General features: G+C 36.4%; 1 non-coding gene across 1 annotated transcript; it reads right to left on the reverse strand.

The window, feature by feature from the left end:
- Positions 1-2,578: 2,578 nt before the first annotated feature.
- Positions 2,579-2,651, reverse strand: Trnar-ucu (transfer RNA arginine (anticodon UCU)). Its single transcript has one exon. It is a non-coding gene; the product is annotated as a tRNA-Arg (tRNA).
- Between the last annotated feature and the right edge of the window lie 9,075 nt (positions 2,652-11,726).

Consider the following 11,726-nt stretch of genomic DNA (forward strand, 5'->3'; position numbering starts at 1 on the left):
GTTACATCCTACTTTTCTTCGTTCATTTCTAGTTTATTTAGCGCCATAAAGATGAAGTAATATGAAGTGACATGGTTAAAAGATGATGAGAGAGTTAAGTCAATTTATAGAATACACTGAACTCAATTTTTCCATCGAATGACTGTACGCTGGAACATGATCACGGTAACGAGGGTTATAGGGATAAATGGGTACATATCATGTTGTCATATCGCTAGCATACACTGTATAAGGAGTAATGGAAATTAAAAAAGTGATTACAAATCTATAACTAAAGAAGCATTTCATGTGTAGGCAAGACTTGGAAAATAAATAGAGGTATAACTTTGGGTATAAAGGCATCCTACTGCTTCATGTTCCGAAAGCCCCGCCCACGGACACAACACAGGGGTATGAGTGCCAATAGGACTAGTAGAGAATATAAGTATATTATATTGTGAATCAGAGGTGAATTGGACAAGGGGTCACTTAGCTACGATGTCGTAGCATCAACTTGATTTATTATGGTTGAGGCTACGAACTGATCCCATATCATCTAATATATCAAACAAATAAAATCATCAGTAAATTCAGAAAGAGTCAAAGTGTAAAATTCTACTACATAGGTATAATCATGCTGTGAAAGATGTTTGGCTTATTTTGAATTTATTACGACCTTACACGATAAGGTAAATTGGCATGGTTATACTAACATCGCCGTGTCCGCCATGACAGATAACGCGTGACTCTCACCGTGACCCCTTTTCTATATAATGCGTTCCAGACCATATTTGGATATTCTATGCTACGTTATTATCAATTAAGTGGCGTGTAATGGCTTCTTGGTGGAATTTCAATGTTGCCGATCAACTGTATTTACTTTAAATGTGCTGAATTTCTCACTCACACCACGTTATATTTTGTAATGCGATTTGTTTACGTTTCAAAACAAGGCCTAAATTCTCTTAAAGGGCACACAAACAAGAGAGGCTGAGAATGGATGTAATTATTTTTTGGACTAATATGGCGGACGATCTAAACGAAAATATCGGATAAATAAGGTAAACGACATTCACAAATATTTCTAGAATGATTTGCCCTGCTTTCGGTATTATATAAGAGAACTGCTCAATTTATTACATCATATGCAAGAAATATGTTTAAAATGTTGCCTACCCCTACATTAAAATTTCACGTCTGTCTTCAAACGTATGTTCCAAATATTTCAAAACTCCTTGACTCAATCGAGAGAGAGAGAGAGAGAGAGATATTATGACTTGTTTGTCTTGAAATGAAGCTTTGACAGTTTTATGTTATTGAAAATAGAACTCACCATTTGTACTATTGAAGAAGACCCTCTCTCTCTCTCTCTTTCTCTGTGTTTTTGTGTGACGGACACATTTTAAAGTACAGCCCTCAAATGGAATATGACTGAGTTTCAATGTTATTTCTGAACATTTTAACGTTACAAAATTATCGTAAAATATGGACATAAACCGTAACCGCTGACAGGATCGTTCCCGTTTCGATTGAATTAAATTGATTGACTTTAAATTATCTAATTCACCGCATGATCTCCAATGAAATTTCGTTCTTTAAACAGTTCACAGCTGAATTGCTTGTGTTTTGTTCCTCAATCTCTGGATATCGAACTTTCAACAAACGTTCTGCCAAATGAATAAACGAAATCTCAGTAATCGACATATAAAATGGAACCTGCAGCATAAAGAGTTAGATTCAAGAAGTGAATTAAGAATTCTCGACATACGACATTGAAATGTCAAACGCTGCTGTGTAATTCAAACAAGATAATCTAAAACCTCGACCAGGAAAATGAAATAGAATTTCAAGGACAAGTAACTGGATTGAGCACGTGAAAGTGGAATTCTCGACATATGACAATACAATTTCAACTGCAACGTTCCCGTCAGACCATCGTTTTTCCGTTTCGGCACTGTACCTCAGTCTATTCAGTCGAAAGACAATTTAGCCTCCTTTATTAGAATAGATGTCGGTTCCATCAAAGCATGACCTCGCGGATAAACTTTCTTAAAATTATATAACACTATATTAGGTTCCTCAGAACATATTAAACACTTACCACAAACGGATATCTACATCAATATATCCTGAAATTGTTAAAGGCACGATATTTCATCCATGAAGGCTTCCTCAAACTACGCATATTTCACGATATATATACTAAAAAGTATTACATATCTTAGTATTAAAATCAAGATCAAAATTAGTGTTACTGGCCCGTAAGAATATCGACAGCCACGGTATGTATTGCCTTATATATGCGTTATCTTGCGAAAAAATTATTTGATATATCTTTTGACACAAAATTACAGCATAGGGAAAGAGGTGTATACATCTTCGCGTCACTAGCATCATGACACTGAGAAAAGAAATTGACAAATAACATCTGAAATCTTTCAAGCTGTTCCTAACTATATGTAAAACACAACAATCCTTTCATACAAACGTAGCACTGACAACGTTTGGTATCCAACTGGTAGTTTTGGGAGATTTAGGGGCTTAAGAATACCTGCTTCCTGCATGCACAGATGGATATGTAGTGTGACGCAAAATGATACATCCCTGGCGGGATTCGAACCCGCGACCTCTGGATTAGAAGTCCAGCGCGCTATCCACTGCGCTACAGGGACGTTACATCCTACTTTTCTTCGTTCATTTCTAGTTTATTTAGCGCCATAAAGATGAAGTAATATGAAGTGACATGGTTAAAAGATGATGAGAGAGTTAAGTCAATTTATAGAATACACTGAACTCAATTTTTCCATCGAATGACTGTACGCTGGAACATGGTCACGGTAACGAGGGTTATAGGGATAAATGGGTACATATCATGTTGTCATATCGCTAGCATACACTGTATAAGGAGTAATGGAAATTAAAAAAGTGATTACAAATCTATAACTAAAGAAGCATTTCATGTGTAGGCAAGACTTGGAAAATAAAGAGAGGTATAACTTTGGGTATAAAGGCATCCTACTGCTTCATGTTCCGAAAGCCCCACCCACGGACACAACACAGGGGTATGAGTGCCAATAGGACTAGTAGAGAACATAAGTATATTATATTGTGAATCAGAGGTGAATTGGACAAGGGGTCACTTAGCTACGATGTCGTAGCATCAACTTGATTTATTATGGTTGAGGCTACGAACTGATCCCATATCATCTAATATATCAAACAAATAAAATCATCAGTAAATTCAGAAAGAGTCAAAGTGTAAAATTCTACTACATAGGTATAATCATGTTGTGAAAGATGTTTGGCTTATTTTGAATTTATTACTACCTTACACGATAAGGTAAATTGGCATGGTTATACTAACATCACCGTGTCCGCCATGACAGATAACGCGAGACTCTCGCCGTGACCCCTTTTCTATATAATGAGTTCCAGACCATATTTGGATATTCTACGCTACGTTATTATCAATTAAGTGGCGAGTAATGGCTTCTTGGTGGAATTTCAATGTTGCCGATCAACTGTATTTACTTTAAATGCGCTGAATTTCTGACTCACACCAAGTCATATTTTGTAATGCGATTTGTTTACGTTTCAAAACAAGGCCTCAATTGTCTTAAAGGGCATACAAACAAGAGAGGCTGAGAACGGATGTAATTATTTTTTGAACTAATACGGCGGACGATCTAAACGAAAATATCAGATAAATAAGGTAAACGATATTTTACAAATATTTCTAGAATGATTTGCCCTGCTTTCGGTATTATGTAAGAGAACTACTCAATTTATTGCATCATATGCAAGAAATATGTTTAAAATCTTGCCTACCCCTGCATTAAAATTTCACGTCTGTCTTCAAACGTATCTTACACACATTTGAACAATACTTGACTCTATCCAGAGAGAGAGAGAGAGAGAGAGATATTATGATTTGTTTGTCTTGAAATGAAGCTTTGTTGTTGTTGTTGTTGTAGAGTTTAAGGCCATTTTTTCAGCACACGATAGGCTATGCATTGCGGCCTGTATTAATGGTGGAGGAAGAACCCCGGGAAAACCCCGGAAAGATCCACCGACCCATGAGATGCTATTGGCAAGCTTTCTGACATGCCCACAAAATTATTGTAAAATACGGACATAAACCATAACCGCTGACACGATCGTTCCCGTTTCGATTGAATTAAATCGACTGACTTTAAATTATTTCCTTCACCGCATGACTTCCAATGTAATTTCGTTCGTTAAGCCTTTCACAGCTGAATTGCTTGTGTTTTGGGCCTCAATCTCTGGATATCGAACTTCAACAAACGCTCTGCAAAATGAATAAACGAAATCTCAGTAATCGACATATAAAATGGAACTTGCAGCACAAACAGTTAGATTGAAGAAGAATTGAATTAAGAATTCTCGACATATGACACTGAAATGTCAAATGCTGACTTGTTTGGCTTGAAATGACGCTTTGTCAGAGATGTTTTTGAAGATAGAACTCACCATTTGTACTATTGAGGAAGACACCAACTCTCTCTCTCTCTCTCTCTCTCTCTCTGAGGGACACATTTTCAAGCACAGCCGTCAAATGCGATATGACTGAGCTTCTATGTCATTTCTGAACATCAAAACTGAAATAAATCGATTGACATTAAATTATCTACTTCACCGCATGACCTCCAATGAAATTTCGTTCGTTAAACCGTTCTCAGCTGAATTTCTTGTGTTTTGGGCCTAATTCCTGCATATCAAACTTTCAACAAACTAGTTTTAAATGTATAAACGAAATCTCAATACTCGACATATAAAATGGAGCTTTCAAGAAAAACAGTTAGATTAAACAAGTGAATTTGTTTCTCTCTCTCTCTCTCTCTTTCTCTGGCTCTCTCTGTGAGGGACACATTTTTTTATTGAACATCAGTCAAAAGGGATATGACTGTGCTTCAGTGTTACTTATGAACATCAAAACGTTACAAAATTATGGTAAATCTATGAACATAAACAATAACCGCTGACAGGATTGTTCCTCAGTTTTGATTGAAATGAATCGATTGATTTTAAATTATCTCCTGTACTGCATGACCTCCAATGAAATTTTGTTCGTTAAACCGTTCACAGCTGAACTGCTTGTGTTTTGGGCCTTACTCACTCTTTAACAGTATAGAAATTGAAACATTTTGTTATTGGTGTCACGATGGACATTAAAAGTGAATCTGTAATATAAATGGTGTCTGTTACAAATTAAATTTGATTATATTTTGCAAATGGAGTCTTCTTGCACATTTAAATTAATTGTATTGTGTTTGCACAGATGTATCGTGCGACAATCAGATTTCTCAATATTGTCCCAATTTCCCGAATGTATTCGGATTGCTATGACATTACCTGCTAGAGATGTAAAATTGTCTTCTATGTTTGTGTCTCGAATATGCAGGACAGAGAAGCAATATGAAGCAATGATTTATATGATGCGTGGCGTCTATGCAACTTCGGAAGCGTTTGAAATCACAATGCTTTAATGCTGTAACGAATTTAGTCCGTCCGTCTGTGCCATATTGTATTCGTTTGAAATCGCATTACTTTAATGTTGTAACGCATTAAGTACGTCCGACTGTACGACACTGCATGAAATTGCAGTCAGTTCATGCTATAAAGATTCAAGTGATATGTCTGTCTGTGATATGCTGCATGCGTTTATGTAGTTGTGAACTAGTTATGGAGATACGCGAGACCTTTCGTGATATTTACAGTTACGTATCCATAGTTTCAAATGAGTGTGTATGGTTTGGGGTTTTCAAGTAGCTTTAACAATTTCTCAGTCATATTGCTACGATGACTACATTGTAGCAATTCATAGTGATATCTAGCACTGGGGCATCATGTCCCAGATATGTAACATGATGTCCCACCAGTCAAATTATCCTGACACCAGGCCGAACAGTCCTAACACTAACCTCTTAATGCTGAGCGCCAAGCGAGGCAAATGTTAATACCATTTTTAGAAATCTTTGGTATAACTTGGCCGGGGTGCGAACCCGCGACATCCCACATCCAAGGCGGACACTCTTACCACTTGACCACTGGAGAGGTACTTTAAAATGAGACCATAGTGTTTTGATCAACCAATGTTTGTTTCTTTTTGTTTTCTTTCTTTCTTGAATAATGATTATTGATAATGAAGATAAGGTGAAGCCAAGATTAGGAAGTCTAGGAATTTCACCGTTCATTCCACTAGACATTGAGTGGCGTTACATAATGTCGTAATTGACTTTCTGGTTAATGAAAGAAATTCAGTGAGAGCATATATCAACTCTAGCGGACATACTTCGCAAAAGTACCAGGATCGTGTCTGACTTTAGTCATGCTCATCTTTTCGTCTTCGATGATATATTATGAGAAGTTAAAGTAGAATCTAAACTTCAGTTTATACGAAAAGGACATTATCTCAACGCCAGCATCATTTACATACTCAAAATATATTTCAACAAAGCAAAGCGCGTCGTACTATCAGTCTCAACTGAATATTTTGTGGTCTCGTTTAAAGGTCACAGAAACAATCCTCAGTTACAAGTATTGGCTAAGCAACAGGGATCATTCGTAATTATATATTCGGCAATGCCATGAATTCGCTTCAGGGGCATTTACCAATTAGTCTAGAACCTACATCGGAAGGATATGTGAGAGTTCGTACTAACTTGTTTATCAGGTGGATTTACGAGGGTGATCCAGTCATTTACACATATCTCTTCTCGTTTTCGTTCGTACAAAAAGATTCCAAGACCACACACTCATTCTCTCCATCCATGACAATATTCAGCATTACCTCACTGATATATAAGCACCCCGTTAGACTGATTCGCCATTAATAGCGTTGTTTCAATAGTTAGCTTTAACGTCACGTCAAAAATTCTGCTACATCCCTCATCAAACACAACGTGTATCGTTTATTTCAAATAGCATGTTGTCATTTAAGAAGGATTGAAGCAAAGATACCAAGCAGAAAGAGGATATTTTTTTCTCCATACGTTCATACCGGATATATTTCAACGTGTGGTATCAAAAACAAGATATACATCTTTCTGCCAAAAGATGAAATATATCCAGCTTTGACGTAGAAAAGAACATTTTCATTTTATTATATCCAAAATTTGCTTCCGAATCGAAATTTAAAAGATATCGCGACCAATGATCATGCAAAGTTATTGTTATAAATCCGTATAAGGTAGCTTGTGCTTTTGAAAAGAAGTTTTTGAACCTAATCATGTACATAGCCCCTGAAAACCAAGTCTAATGAATATTTCGCAGAGTATGCGTATCGACTCCTTTAAACACAACTAAAATATCAGTGTTATCTCTGATCACTTCGGGTATAAGAGCAGATCATTGAGTAACATATATGACATCGGTGTTTTTATGCCTGCCTCTAGAAAAACAATTCTTGACGGACTTGACTGTTTATCCAACATCACATTATAAACTGCGAGATTATTAATAAATCCATCGAGGTCATCTACAGACAGGGCTTCATCAATATCGGTGATAAAATCAATAATATCATTCCCGTCCTCGTCCAACAATTTTGCATTTTTATTAAAACCTTTAATTACATCGTAGCATCACTGATCGTCTTCGGATGGTGCCACTAAATATAACGTATCCCATTTCAACCATCTCATTACTAAAGTAAGCATTAATTGCGTTTTACCCGATACGGATGGATTAATTATTATCATTCTGATGGAATTCGGGAATGCTGAAATATGTTTTACTAGTTCTTGTTTTCGTGTTGCTGAAAAATCAATGACATCCATGTTTTACAAATATAATTAATAATATGGATTTATATTGCGTTCGATGCAAAGCATTCACCCCCACAAGTGGATTAACAACAATAATAGCAACAAATAAAAACCGTCCACTTACAGGTAAATGTGTAAAAAGTGGTACAAAAGATAAAAATGTATCTCCCTGACACAGTCAGGAGAGAAAGTGTCTGGTGGTGATATCGCTGCTTCATTAGGAAAATTAGCAAGAGCTGAATGGTCTAAATACCCAGGAGAAAAACATCTTCCCGGATATAATTACTGTGGTCCTGGAACTCGACTTGATATCCGACTTGACGAAGGAGATCAGCCAAGACCTAGAGAGTATCCAATTAATGCTATTGATCAAACATATCACGTTCATGATGTAGCGTATAAAAATAAGGATTAACAAAAAAGACATATTGCAGATGTGAAGCTGATTCACTAGTTAAATTCCATAACAAATAAATCTCTCAGAGAAAAACTTGTTAGCTTCCTAGTAAATTCCGCGATGAAAGATAAACTAGTATTAAAGGCCGGTAATTAATCAACCAGTTATTATTATAATGGAATCGATTTACTACAGCCCAAGAGGATAATGGAGGGTAGAGCAGCGATTAATAAACTTGCCGATGAAGCAAATGCCACACGTTCTGTTGCTGCAAAATGGTTAGCACGACATGCAATGTTGCAAATTTATAAACCACAACCAGAGTTCATCGAGCAGATATTTTGTTTTTACCACACGATACCATTGAAATTGGCAGACGTCAGTCACGTACATACAAATATGTGTTGACTGTCGTTGACGTTGCAGGTAGGTTTAAAGAAGCAGAACCACTATCAACAAAAACAGCAGCTGATGTTGTATCTAGTTTCGAACGAATTTACCAACAAGGACCCTTGCGATGACCACAGTTGTTACAGGTTGATCCTGACAGAGGATCTCTTGGTACAGTATCATCACTGATGAAAAAACATAACGTTAAAATCAGACAAGGACATAATCGAACATTTGCTGAGAGAATGTTTGGATATCAATATGCAAAGTAAATAATTAAAAACACAAAAGATCACTCGAATGGGTTGCACGACCATCAAGTGTGATAACTGCGTTAAATAATGAAATTGCTCGTGCGATTTCTATGTAACATAACAATGCAATCACAAAAATCATATACCAGTACAACGACATGACTCTTTTAAAAAGACAACAACCAGTACTGAGTAATGTGACTGTATGATATTTATATAAACCTGGTGAACTTGAAGGTGGTAAAAAAGAGCGACTGATTTTATGTGGAGTGTGACGACACATACAATTTCCAGCGTGGTAAAATCTACGAGAAGACTTGCTATCTACAGATTAGATTCAACTGCTCCTCAACGTGGATTTATACACGAATCATTACAATTCATTAAAGAGGATACACAATTGCCACCAGTTTCACTTCTGTGAACTAGCGCCTCGACGACGAGTACACTCAATACAGGTAAGCATCACATTTCTGCCTAAGGGGCCCGAGTGGCCGAGTGGTCTAAAGCGCTCTCCGTTACGGATCACTGCCATCTCACCTCTGTCTGCGTGGGTTCGGGTCTAGGATTCGGCCAATGTGGGTATGTGAGAAAGCTTGCCAGTAGCTTTTCGTGGGTCGGTGGTTCTTTCCGGGATTTTCCCGGGTTCTTCCTCCACCATTAATACTGGCCGCTATGCATAGCCTATCGTGTGCTGAGAAATGGCGTTAAACCACACAACAACAACAACAACATCAACATTTCTGTCTACGGTAATTTTTCTTGGATTATTTTTTAAATACCTACAAAACATTACTGTGCTACAGCTTGCACAATGATTATTTACTGTTGTTTCAGTGTCATAAATAAATTCAGCATCGAGATTAAAGTCACGTTCATTTTTTGTCACATTGTTTATAACTATAAAAAAATCTTACTACGTCATTATCAATAACATTATCGCTATAACCAACAGTTTCTTTAAAGTCTATAATGTCTATAATGGATATTATTTTGACTCGAGGCACTGCGAGAGAAACTAAATTTGAATATTCTATACGATCATCAACAATCCAAATATCTGTATCAAAAATAGTTAATCCATGAGATGAATGAATAGTCATAGCATAGCTTAGAGTCCACGGAGTTTTGTCCATCGTTAACGCGCTCTCAACAGCACTGACCGGAACTAAAACAATGTCATTTAACACAAGATTTGGTTTCTCTGACGCTCCTAGCATATCACTTCAACATTTTGTCGTCGCGTATCTGCTGGTCGATAACATAATGGTACAGGTAGATTTGAAAGATTGCAGTTATGTAGCATAAATCGCTGTTGTCGAGGTGTATTTCCCCTTAATAATCTGCGAATTGTTTCAGCCATTCGTGTGGAGACAATCCAACAAAAGGTGGAGGTTGACCATGATTGCCACATATTATTACATCGTTATTGTTTGAAAACACCAAGAAATATTTGCATCGTTTCTAGCGACACTATACATATTTCATCCCAGATAATAATTTTCGGAAAATATTTTTCACCCATTCGATCAGGAGACCATGTGTATCCCTTCCATCGAAAGAAACTGCAATAAGTATGAGATATAACTCCTCGTTCGTTCATTCCTCTGGGAAGTCTATGTGTAGGTGCTAAAACAACCATATCAACATAGTCTAAAGAACTTTGACGAAAAAAAGTTCATCACACGTATTATTTTACCAAAATCCCTAGTCCATTAAGATAAATAGATTCAGAATCACTAAGCATCTTTTCTTGTTTTATTCTCCATTCGCCCCTATAAGTAATTGTTCTAGCAACCCTGCATGTGTATTATTGATATAAAATCAATATGTGGCAACTCTAACCACGGTAGCAGAAAATCTGTTTATCATCGATAATAAATTTATCGAAACATATGCAATCATTCAAGATCTTAAATGAGTAAACTACGGTGACTCACCATCAATATAACTCGAAATTGTACAAAAGTTAGTTCCATTTGGCAAGAAAACTGTACCTCGACTTATAAATATATTTCTCTTCGTTGTATCAACAATTATAAAATCTAGTTCAGCATCATCTATAATTAATATTGTACAATATCGTCTATGATCGTATGATCTTCCTTGCGATGTCCGAATCGCTCAAAATAATTAGAACACTCTCCCATTCAAAGAAAACTTCCGGGATAACATTCAGCCATATTAACTGAGATAGCTTCCTTATAATCGTACCTGGTATTCTATTTCCACCGTGTCCGTATTCGACACAACTCGATATTTTATCTTCGAGAAAATCAGACCTCGTAGGCTTCCACGATTTTTTTCTCTTTAGGAGAACGAGCCGCGACTGATGGAATCGTAAAACAATTACTGAGCAACCTTTCATGATAGTTGGTATATTTCAGCGCAAGATTTTCATTTCTTTGCGGAGAGATTCTGTTCGACAAATCTCACAATTAGGTCTCACAAACCGATAAAACTTATTTTCTTCGATAAAGATACTTCCATCAGGTTTAATTAATTCGTTGTGATTTTCATTAAAGCTCTGAAATAACCATACTGATACAGGATCATTCTTACTTATTTCATTTATAATATTAAATGTATCATCGTTATAGAACTTAACAGTTCGATTTCGTGGAAATATTGTTACAGCCGATGTCTACACATGATCATTATGATCAATAACATCTTTCGGAGCTCCTTTCGATTTATATTTCGATTCGTACACAATTTCACCTGTTATTGCTTTTACTTTTATTGGGAATTTTAATTTCTTTCCTAATTCAGCAACATCATTTATTGTATCTCCTTTATCCTTGACTGATTCAGCCGATTTTTTTTAACGTCTTGGATCCGTTAAACCAGTTCAGTGTATCGCGTTTGTAAAATATTCCATTACTCGTTCGGCTACACAATGTATTTTCGATAATTTCA

This window comes from Sinohyriopsis cumingii, chromosome 11 (genome assembly GCF_028554795.1).
Source record: "Sinohyriopsis cumingii isolate HCF-2022 chromosome 11, ASM2855479v2, whole genome shotgun sequence".
NCBI lineage: Eukaryota > Metazoa > Mollusca > Bivalvia > Unionida > Unionidae > Sinohyriopsis > Sinohyriopsis cumingii.